Source organism: Rhinolophus ferrumequinum, chromosome 27, assembly GCF_004115265.2.
Source record: "Rhinolophus ferrumequinum isolate MPI-CBG mRhiFer1 chromosome 27, mRhiFer1_v1.p, whole genome shotgun sequence".
Taxonomy (NCBI): Eukaryota; Metazoa; Chordata; class Mammalia; order Chiroptera; family Rhinolophidae; genus Rhinolophus; species Rhinolophus ferrumequinum.
In genome coordinates, this window is record NC_046310.1 from 1539293 (window position 1) to 1549769 (window position 10477).

The 10477-nt window shown below is 48.0% G+C and overlaps 1 long non-coding RNA gene across 3 annotated transcripts; it reads left to right on the forward strand.

Annotated features, from left to right (window-relative positions):
* Positions 1-561: 561 nt before the first annotated feature.
* On the forward strand, positions 562-8897 carry LOC117018708 (uncharacterized). 3 transcript variants are annotated; one of them, XR_004422295.1, is made up of 4 exons: positions 562-3254; positions 4233-5182; positions 5350-6052; positions 6773-8897. It is a non-coding gene; the product is annotated as an uncharacterized LOC117018708 (long non-coding RNA). The 3 variants fall into 3 exon arrangements; XR_004422293.1 differs by having other exon boundaries at positions 5350-8897; XR_004422294.1 differs by having other exon boundaries at positions 562-2782; positions 5350-8897.
* Positions 8898-10477: the final 1580 nt, after the last annotated feature.

The window sequence follows — 10477 nt, forward strand, 5'->3', positions numbered from 1 at the left end:
TTGGGTCCAGTCGGCCGTGGTGAGGTCGCTGACTGGTACAAACCATCGAATGAAGTAACTGCAGCCAGTGCAGCTGAGAGAGGCTAGAGGAGGGGAAGTGGGGACATCACCACGGACCGCTCTCTTAGGTTAGAACCCAGATAACAGGGCGGCAGTGTGGTAACGCTTGGCAGAAGTGGTGCAAGGGTGTGGTTATTCCTCTCCAGATGCAATCGGTTTGACCATGTCCGCAGGCGAAAGGCGAAAAGCTGGGAGTGAGAATGGAGACACAGATGTCCCTCCTGCTGGATGCAAGGAGCCCTGCTAGTCAGGGTGCCTTCTGGCTCCTTCTCTTCCTGGGAGCGAGCAAGGACCTCAGCCCATCGTTCTGTAGGGTTCACGGGCCTGCACTCGGGCAGGGAGCCGCTGCTCCAGATGCTCGGTTTCCCAGCGGCTTATCTCTGCATCGTGCATTTCTGGCCTTGCAGACGCTTAGACCTGACCTGGGACCTGACCTGGGACGGGACCGGCTGCGGTGGGTGGGTCAAAGTTCGCTCCAGTCTGGGGAAGTTGGCGGAGTGAGGGTAAGAGCAGCTCCCGTTTCCTGGGCAGGAGTGACCAGGGGGTTTTATGAGAAAAGTATTCTGGTCACCTTCATTCATTTGAATTGTGCTGGAAGTTAAGAAAGCAAAGGAATGGGTGAGAGTGGGGGCCAGGAGCTGCCAGCCCAGCGGCGACAGGCCTGGGCGTGCTGGTCGTGACGCCAGAGGTCAGGGGAGAACGTGTAGGGAACAGGCCCCCCAGGTGCTCCACTGCTGTTCAGCTCCCTGGAACCTGTTTCTTTTTTTCACATTCTTATGAAATGTTCTCAACGATAATGGCAAGAACAAAAAGAGAAGAAAGGCCAGGTTTAGTAATACGGTGGGGACACAGCCTCTTGCGTTATTCGCAGCTGCAAGGGGCAGAGCAGGCTGAGCAGAGGGACTTGCTGGTGTCCTTGTGTGTCCAGGGCTCCCTGTGCACGTGAAGTTCACGTTGGACGTGGGGCAGTCATGTGAGGGAACTGGCTTTCTGCCCCCAACGCCCTCGACCTACAGAAATTCTCTCCTCTGGGTTTCACGCATCCAGTGCCTGCAGGGCTGCAGAACCTGTGACGGTGGCCAGGGAGTGACGTGGTGCCATGACGATGTGTTTGGGTGGCTTTGGCAGTCGGTACAGTGTTCCAGGACAGAACTGGTGTACACATGTTAGCAGTGGTGGTAACAGTTATTCGCAGGAGACATGATTTCTCTTTGTTTTTGAATTTATACTCAGTATCGTTATCATTGCAGTGTTTTGTAGCTGGATGTTGAGATTACTTCCAGGCGCTTAGAGCTCTCAGGACACAGGTGTATGTCCACGGCCTCTCTGAATAGCCGCTCTTATCCAGGCGTCCATGGGTCCTTGTCCTTGGGTGGGACTCAGAGCCCTTGTGCACTTGGATGGAGAAAAGATAGCACTTTGATCTCTGAGCGCAGTGTAGCCTTTCCTTCGGAGGTGGAAATACAGCATCTGCTGTACGCCTGTCACCAGGAAATCACACGCATTTTCATATCGTATATTTGCAGCTCTCCTGAAGTACTGTATACATGTGTCACTATGAAACGCTGGCAGTCACTCCACCTATCACTAGCTCTGGTCATTGACTGCATCCATAAAAAGGGACATATGTTATTACAGCAATATATGTTTGAATAGCTTCATAACTGTATGTCAGTTACTTTTCTGCATATGCCTGCGTAGTTTACCATATTCTGAGCAGGCTGCCCAAGGAGACTGAGGCACAAATAAAGGTTAAGAAGCCCTTCAGGGATGCAGTCTCATGCGACACAAATCTAAGCAGATAAAGTCACCAGGTGGTGAGTGGCAGCTGGAAATACACCCAGGGACCACACGGGGACCCCAGGGCAGCTTCTGTGGATTCCTGAGCTGCCCCTGGAATGAAGTATGAGGAGGAGAAAGAAGCAGGAGGTGAGGGAGCTGGGGCACGAACCCTCAGACCCCCGTGGAAATGAGGGGTGCTGCTGAGTCCTGGGGGCTCAAGATGAGTCAGACACAGAGAGGTGGCCGGTCCCTCACTTTTCAGGGCACTGTTTATGGGGACAGGTGGACAGGATGCAATTTCCTTGAAAAAGATCCAGTGGTGCAGTAGAATTTTCTAAGACAGTTTCCTTGATGCATAATTCACATGCAGTAAATGCAGGTAGACGGTGGGTGACACAGTTTGCCCTGTGAGCATGTCACAGCCATGGGATGCTTTTGGGCCTGGCTTCTTTCACTCAGCATAACCCCTCTGAGATCTAGCCATGCGGATCTTTTCCTGTTGTGTCATCTTTATTAGAAAACTGTGTACTTTGAAAGGGGGAGAAACAAGCCCTTGTTTTCATAGTACGGAATTCTAAAAGAGAGGGAGATTTCTGTGCTTATCACACGGGAATGTGGGTTGAAGATTGCGGCGAAGGGCGGCCCTGGCCTGTGGCCGGAGTGCATTCCAGTCCGAGGCTGACCATCCCTGCTAAATGTGAAATACTTCAGACCTGAAAGCAGGCCGCTCCCAGGACAAGCTTTGCCGCCCTGGGGGCTTTCGATCTCTCTCCATCTCTCAGATGAGAGGATTTGGGAAGGTGTCCTGACAGCGTGCCGTGTGCCGGCTGGTTTCCTTAAGCCTCCTCATCTGGCAGCTAAGGGGAACACATTATTTTCCACGTTCCATAAATGGACACGAGAGACAGCCAGTCTGAGAGAATTACTACCCAAGAACGGGGTGAGTCGGGGACCCACAGGCCTGAAGGGCTCGTGGCTTCAGAGAAAATAGTCATTTCACTTTCACTTTTGCTCTTGTTTGGGTGGTGATGAATCTCTAAACTGGAGGAGTTCAGGTTTTCTTTTCCTTCCTTCTTACCACATTCCCCTTTCCACTCGGTAAGCGTCACCATCTCTGTGGATCCAACAGCCGAAAGCCTGTTTTGTGCCAGGCTCTTTTCCAGGTGCCAAGGAGACAGCGTTCTGGATAAATCCTGGGGGTGACTGTGGAGTGGGTGGGCCAGAAGCACCAAACGGGAATGAAACAGTGTTTCTTACCCTCTCTCGGGTCACGGAGGATTTGAGAGAATCTGGTGAAAGTTACGGGAAATCTCTCCCAGAAAGATGCACCTATGTGCTCCACAGGCAGTTGTGCGATGCTTTCTGAGTGTTTGCAGAGGCCTCGGAAGCTTGCCTGTAGGAATGACCTCGAGGTGAGTGTTTTTGGCATGAAATGAAATAGTGATGGCTTCAAAGAAGCACAGAACCCTAGGCACCGACTAGAGGAGATTAGAGATAAGAGCCTGAGGCGCTGGTGGGAGGGGTGGTGTTCTGCTCGCCAGGCCTGCCCAGTTAGGGCTGTGGTGGGGGGGGAACTCACACTGGAGGTGGATTCTGTGATGAGGCATCACCAGAAACAAACATAGGGGTCCTGTTACGATACTGAAAGCAAGGTGAGTATTCCTTGTTTTCTCACCCCAGTAAAATATTGTTTTATTTATTTCCTTTTATGTATTTTTTTCAGGTGGGGGTTTGAGGGTGTCTATATGTAAATAACACACATTTATTGTAATGAACTAAGGAAGTGACAAAAATCAGAAGTTCTCGTAAAATACAACCTGATCTCTATTAATAGTTGGTACATTTTGTTCGGGTTTGAGTGAGTGTTCTCAGCACTCTCCCAGCTCTGACCCCCACCCTGGTTAAAAAGTACCGTGTTTCCCTGAAAGGAAGACCTAGCCAGACAATCAGCTCTAATGTGTCTTTTGGAGCAAACATTAATATAAGACCAGGTCTTATTTTACTATAATATAAGACCGGGTCTTACATAATATAATTAATATAATATAAGACCCAGTCTTATTTTACTACAATATAAGACCGGGTCGATATGATATGATATGATATAATATGATACCGGGTATTATAGCATATATCATATCATATTATTATATTATAGACCCAATCTTATATTACAGTAAAATAAGACCGGGTCTTATATTCATTTTTGCTCCAAAAGACGCATTAGAGCTGATGGTCCGGCTAGGTCTTATTTTTGGGGAAACACGGTAAGTCCTGTGAATGTAGCACAATTTATGTAAGTCTTCTCTGTCTGCGTGCAGGTTTAAGGCTCAGCTATAAACAGTTTATAGACATATTTTCCTGAATTTTAAAACATTTTATTTCCTTAGGACGGGCAGGTATGTGGAGCAGGAACTTCTTCAGAAGACAGAGGAGGCATATGTCAGTGAGCAGCTTTCCGGAGGCCTGTCTGCTTGCTGTCTTCTTCTCTCCGTTTATTTTTGTGGTGTGTGTTCCTCTCAGTGTCCTTGGTCTGCTCGTTAGCCTGTTTCTTAAATGCAGAGGCTCCCAGGACCCTACCCTCTTGGGCCCCTTCTCCCAAACCCCTTCTTTTCCCGTCAGTCACTGAAAGCCAGCATGTGGTGAGGGCTGGGCAGGTGCCAGGTGTGGTGTTGAACATTGTCACATGGGATTCCAGGACAGTCCTGTCACTTAGTGATTAATGTCTTCATTTCACGGAGGTGGAGACTCAGCAAGGGAAGTACTTGCCCAGGAGCAGAGGCCCTGGTGCCATCTGTCCGTCACCCAATGCTGCACCATCGGCTCCACCTCCCTCCCCAGCTCCCCACAGCCCAGCCATTACCCAGCATGTATTTCTGCGGGGTTTCCATGGACACCCACACTCAGCATGTCAGAACTCCCCCATACCTGCTCCCCATGACATTAGGGAGACCCTTAGTCACCCTAAAATGTGGGTCTTTTTCTTCTTGACGGTGGCATTTTTGGTAACCCCCTTGGTTATATGCCAAAGAGAAAATCAGTGGTCACTGTCAGGTCCTATGTTCCATGTGTCACACTGACCATTGTCTCCCAAAGGGTCTTGAAAGCCCTACGTGGCCAGAACGGGATGAAGGGTGAGAAGACTGACGTGTGCTTTCTGCTGGTCTGGGGTTTCTCATTACTTTGCAAAAGCAAAACACTCCACCATCCAGGACATTTCTCGCCTCAACCTGTGACGGCCCACGGCGTCAGAGCCATAACGTCGGCAGAACCGGCCAGGCCGGCACCGCCCCGGTGTCTGTGGAATGGTGGTCATGTGACCGGACAAAGGAGTGGTCAGGTCAGTCTGGGGAGTGTTGTGTTAAAGTGAGGCAGAGTCCGTGGCTCCAGACTTCTGGGACCCTCCACAGGGGGTGGTGTGCAGACCTGGGCCACAGCCAAGGTCCCCCTCAACGACAGGTGTGCGTGGGACTCGGGGTGACACTGCCTCTTCTCTCTGCATTTCAGAGTCCAAATCCCAAACACTTGCGTGAGGAGAGAAAAGCCTGCGTCTTCTGTCCTTTCACTGCCACTTCCAAGCTAAGAAGGGAGAGAAAGGCAGCACCCTTCCCAGGCAGGGGGGAAAGCTGTGTTAGGAGAGACTGTTGCAATGATTCCTACCACGTTAGACTTTTCCGAGAGCTTTTCAGTTACTCAACACTGACGTCTCACTGAAATCAAAGTAAACGGGGATCACATCAACCTTTCTCAAGTTTTTATGTTTTCGGTATTTTTGGCTCATCCAAACCTTTGTCTGCCGCTCAAGCACTGAGTCAGACCTCCGAATGGCAAGCGTGGTTTGCTGCAGATGACACGTGCAGTCCCCGTTCACGTGAGAGGATGTGGGGGCAGGGCTCCCGGGCTCCTCCAAAGTCAGCGAGGCATCTGTGGGATTTGCTTGTAGTTTTCAGGAAACAAGGTGTCACTTAGGACAGTTTCCTGTCATAAAAAATTCTCTAATTTGGTTTTAAAATAGCAGCTTCTGATGTTGTTGACTCAGAAATCTATAGGAAGTCTAAAATTGTACATTTTTTAATTTTCTTTCTTTTATTTGGTGAAAGAATTTTCCACAGACGAGCAGTGAGCTGTTTCTGTCCCTGGCAGGGCATAATGATGTGTGTTCATTCATTCACCACACGCACACGTGACGGCCACCTGACATTCAAAGCAGGTAAGCTGGTGATTTCAGTGACGGTCCCATGTCCAGAAACGCGTCCTCCTTCCTCAGGCATGTCCACAGCACCCCCTCCGGAGCCGCTCACCCAGCCGGCCTGCACTTAGACTCTGTGGCCACCAAAGAGTTTTTTACCCGAAGCTTCTTTGACTTGTACCTCCTCACAAGCTCACCCTGAAGAACAGAGCTAAACATTTCTGGACAGATCGACAAATGACTTACTTTTATAAGTAAAACATAGTTTGTCCTTAGTTTCTTTACATAAAGGATCAGGAACACAAATGCTTTGCAACAGTCTTTTCCATGTGATTAAAGAAGTTAGATGTTCAAGATGCAACACCTAATCCCAGAGTTCTTAAGGGAACACCAGCCAGGCAGGAGGAGTGGCTGTCTGTGAAAGGGGAGCCCCAGGAGGGGCAGTGGGGGGAGCTGACGGTGATGGTGGTGATGCTGAAGCTGGCGCTGTCCAAGAGCCGTGGTCACAAGACCCAGTCCTCAGGGTCTCACAACCCACCTGCCTTCTTTTACTTTTTTTTTAAAAAAATTTGTTGTAGTATATAAGACAAAATTCTTGAATTTAACCATTTTCCAGTGTACAGTTCTGTGGCAGGGAGTGCAGTTACAGTGTTGTGCAGCCAGTTCCAGGCCGTCTTCACCACCCCGAGAGGAAGCCCCGAACGCATGACGTTGTCTCTCCCCCTTCTCTGCTTCCCGCAGCCCCTGCTTGCGGTCTGTGGGTTTGCCTGTTGCGGGCCTTTCATAGAGGTGGAGCCGTCGTCTGTGGCCTTTGTGTCTGGCTTCTTCCACTCGGCAGAATGTCTTCAGGGTCCCTCCACGCTGTGATGCGTGTCTGGCTCACTCCTCTTCACGGCTGGATGATATTCCATCGTGTGATGGACCACATTTCATTTACCCACACATCCATCGGACATCTGGGGTGTTTCCACCTTCTGGCTGTTTGTGAAAAATGCACTGCAAACATTTGGATGCAAGTTACTAACTGAACACCTGCTTCCTGTTCTCTGGGGTCTGTACCTCGGAGTGGAATTGCTGGTCAGATGGTAATTCTATGTTTCACTTAGTGAGAAACTGCCAAACTGGTTTTCTCTTGCTTTCTGAATGCTTTTCCAAAAAAATCACCATAATATTGATATTCCAAAATCAATTAAGGGATGGTTAAAAAATTGTTACATTTCTAGACTGAATATTAAAAACCTTAAAAGGTGTCTCTGAGGCCAAAATTCATTCAGAACACTTTGCTAAATCAGCGAGGAAGCACAAGGCACTTACTGCATTTATTTTCTTCTGCTGTAGTCGGCTCCTTCCTAAAACATTCGCCGTTTATAAAATTCAGCATCTCTTAAGAGGATGGTTATAAATAGATTATACTGTCACGGCCCACGTTGGTTTTATACTTTTTCTGGGTCAAATGCAACCTCTCTAATCTCTTTTGTGATTTGGTTAAATGCAGATTAATCCAAGGCAAATCTGAGTTAGTTACTCATCTTTTTTATGTTGACTTTTGCTTCAATTTCACGGTTGCCCAGGGCAGGGTAAGAGAGAACTGAAATGATTACAGATGATATTACAGATGAGGCTGACATTTCCCAACATCAAATTGGCTGGTGATGCTCCCTGTCCCAGCTTAAAGGGAACATGATGGATGTCCCACACAACAGTGAGCTCCACTGTGGACCTACCCGTTCCTATGTGGCCAGCTCCCAGCCCTCAATCCCGTTCTGATGGCCCAGCCTCCTCCGTGCTCCCAGGATTTGGGCAAGGATTTCAGGGGCTCTTCTCCACAAGAGGTCTGCTCTCACCCAGGGCTAAGATCCCAAATGTTTAACCATCAATATGGCACAGGCCAGTCTGCACAGAGGACACGGGCCATCATGTGATGTAGCAGGTTTCTGTTTAATAACTGCTTACGTGTTTTCAATGCCTGGAAATGACGTTAGAAGCCAAATCTGTGGAATGGGGGAGGAGGGTCTTCTCTAGCAGCAGTGGAGTAGGTTACCAGGTGGCAAGACGGTGTGGGGTTGCCCTCAATTTCCTGGTGTTGACGTCTCACTTCTGCATCAGCCCCTGCCCTGTTCTCAGACACAGGAGCAGAGGCTTTGCGTCTGAGGTTAGCGGGCCTGTGCTACCCGGCCAGCCCTGAACAAGCCTCTGGGCTCACGTCCCTGACCACTGGGCTCTGGGCTTCTGGGCCGCCCAGTTCTGCCTCGTGCCCACTGTGCCCGGGCCTTGCCCAGGGGTCCTGAGCCCCTGCGGTCACGCACATGGGCCTTCACCTTGCTCTGCTCCAGGCACCTCAGCCCGGCTGAGATTGGAGCTCTGCCTGTTATGGATGTGTTAGCAACATGAATCGTTTCTCTGTCCTTTTCCAGATGATAAAAATAATGTATGCTTATTGCAGAAAACTTGCTAAATACAAAAGAAACTAAAAAATCGCCATCATTCGTATCTCCCAGTGGTTACCACCATTAACATACAGAATTTTTCCAGTGCGTGTATTTTTTGTAAAGAAATGGGATAATATTCTTTATGTAGCTTTGTCTTTTACAAATATTTTTTCTTTCAGTACTACTGAGAGGTAACTGACATACAGCACTGTGTAAGTTTCAAGTGCACAGCATATTGATTTGACCTCCCATGTGCTGTGAAATGATAACCACCATAAGCTTAGTTAACATCCATCATCTCATACAGATGAAAAAATGTTTTGTTTTTCCTTGTGATGAGAACTAGGATTTACTCGCTTAGCTACTTTGAAATATACTATACAGAAGTGTGAGCCACAGACGTCATGTTGTATGTGTGTTTTCCTTAACATTAAATTGTGAATTTTTTTTGGCTGTATAATAAAGTCTTTAATGAAACTCTCTTCTCTGCTTGGCCCCGTCTGTCCCCTCCCCTGGGGACAGCACTGTTCTGGAAGTGTAGTTTGGGCTTTGGGGGCCTCCCCTACCTGTGTGTTTCCTCTCTTCCTGTGCGTGGGTAGGACCCACACTTGGCTGGGAGCCCGCCCCTCCCTCTGGCTCAGGCTCAGGTGCCACTGGACCTTCCTGGGGCAGCATCCTGCCCCTGGGATCTCATCCTTCTCTGTTTACTCTCACAGCTTATCCGACTCCCTCCACGGTGACCTGCAGAAGGTGACAGACTGTCCCCTCTGACCTCTGGGTCCAAACAACACAGGAGCTTAAACTGGAAGCACAGTGTTTTATTTTGAACTAACCCAGTTTAATTCCCTCCTTTAAAAAATGCACGTTTGTCCTGATTACAAAGAGAAATAATTGTTCGTTATGGAATAATTGGAAAACACAGACAAGTATAAGGAGGAAATTTTAAAAAATCGATAACCCCACTACAGAGAGAATCACTGTTCTAAGTTGGGTACAGTTTCTTCTTGGTGTGTGTGTGTGTGTGTGTGTGTGTGTGTGTGTCTACATTTGTGTTTGCGTATGTGTACACAGAAGCTGCCCTAACTGGGAGAAGACTATATATATAAATATAAGTATAAATATATATATAAATATATATATATGTCCCCTCCTTTTCTAATTTTCATCTTCTCATCCTTGAGGAATTACCTTTGGGCTGACATATGTAATAATTCATATCTGGGTAATATCCAGAGTTACCGGAGAGGAAGGGGGCTGGCTGAATGCTTCAAACACCTCCTATGTTAACAGGCTTTGTTACCTCTAGGTATTTATGGAGATCACGTTCCATTGCGCGAGATGAAGGTGGTGGTTACAGGAGTATTTTCACTTCTAGAAGTTCATCAAACTTAACAATTCATCAAGTGTATGATTTGTGACTTCTCTATACGTAAAAATTGAAAATATTATTCTTTGAAATAGCGTGATTTACGTGAACGAGTCAGCGTGTGCTCTAGTAATACTGTTAATAACTTTCAATTTATTACGGTTGTTTCCTTTAGTTTTGATTACTCTTACCAGAACGTAAAATGCTGATGGCAGTGAGTTTCAAACACAATTATTCGATGGCAGCTAGGATTTTGCTGGTATGAATGGTTCAAAACCAAAGATTACCTTCCCCCCCCCGATTTACTGAGGTATGGTTGACAACTGAAAATTGTATGCAGTTAAGGTGTTCTTTTTTTCGTCCCCTTAACATGCGTTTTTATGTTCAGGGTGGTAAAATAGGATGGTGAAGCGAGTTTATTTTCTAATAACTTACAACACAGATCCTTGGCTAGTCCCCCTCTGTGGGGGGCCCGACAGAACGGAAGTCCCCACCCTGGGATCAGTCTGGAGTTGTGGTGCGGTTGTTGGTCATCCGGCTTCGCGCCCCCATTGCTGTGGCCGACAGCGCTGTGTTTGCTGTGGTGGATGCATCGGTGTCTCTTGCTGCATAAAAATAACACCCCGAACAGTATTTTCACGTTCCCGACCC